Source organism: Rhea americana, unplaced genomic scaffold, assembly GCF_003343005.1.
Source record: "Rhea americana isolate MKP2758 unplaced genomic scaffold, rheAme1 scaffold_691, whole genome shotgun sequence".
Lineage (NCBI taxonomy): Eukaryota > Metazoa > Chordata > Aves > Rheiformes > Rheidae > Rhea > Rhea americana.
In genome coordinates this window covers 28951-29966 of record NW_028186858.1, presented here as the reverse complement: position 1 = coordinate 29966, position 1016 = coordinate 28951, and the positions used below count along the sequence as shown (strand labels likewise).

Genomic DNA, 1016 nt, shown 5'->3' with positions numbered 1-1016 from the left:
ACGGGCAGGGATGCTCAGGCACCCTGGGGACGTGCAGGGACGTTGGTGCCATGGGGATGCGCAAGGCTGCAGAGATGCCTGAGCCCCCCGGGGACAGGCAGGGACGCTGGCACCGTGCTCGCATGCAGCGCAGCGAACGTCTCGGCGTGTCGGGGGAGAGGGACATCAGGAGACGGATACGCAGATGGCAGCTCTCTTGGAGAGATGGGGACCGTAATCCTCCCCACGGGTCCCATTATCATCTCTATCTGGTGAAAAAACTCTCATCCTGGATGTGTCTAATCCTAATCACTCCCTATCGCACGGGGCCACTTCAGACGGGCCAGACGGACAGACGAGGCCTCCTTCCCCGCATATCTGCACAGCCAGCCCGTGCCCGGGGGGAGAGGCCACCCCCGAGCTCCTAATCCTCCACGAGGGCTTCGTTTAAAGGGGGATTTGCKGTTTATTCCCTCCACAGGCTGAGTGATCATTACCGGGGTCAACATCTGATCTGGGAGAGCCTTGTTAAAAAATAATAACCGCACGTTAATTTGTGCAGGCCGGGCCGGGGGCGCGCGCTGGCGAGTCTCCGAGGCCGGAGGTTTTCCTGCCCGGAGCATCGCGGGGGGCGCTGCCTGCAGCGAAGGGCTCGGCTCTCCGCCGCGGTGGCGGTCCCCAGCCGGGTCCCGGGGCGGCCCTCGGGGCATTGCTCGGTGGGGGACGTGGGAGACGGGCCCCCCCCCAACCCCGGGGGAGCTCGGCTGGGGTGGCTCCGGCATTCCCGCGGGTGCCCGCGCACCGCCGGAGGCTGCCGCGGAAAGGCCGGGGGGGGGACGGGGGACATGGGGGATTAAATCCAGCAGGGAAAATATCCTGCAGCAGGTGCAGTTTGCGACAGGTCTGAGCGGCTGCCAGCCGGCTCGGAAATCCCGCACGCATCTGTGCCMGCCGGTTGGACGCCAGATGGGCCCCGGGTTAATATTTGGGGGATTCGGTTAGGTTTGGGGGCTGCCCGGTGTTTACAGCGCGTTTCG

General features: G+C 65.2%; 1 protein-coding gene across 1 annotated transcript in view; it reads right to left on the bottom strand.

Moving 5' to 3' along the window:
- Nucleotides 1–1016, bottom strand: part of LOC146586391 (uncharacterized) — a 4503-nt gene that overhangs the window by 1892 nt on the left and 1595 nt on the right. The gene's annotated exons all lie outside the window — the stretch shown is intronic.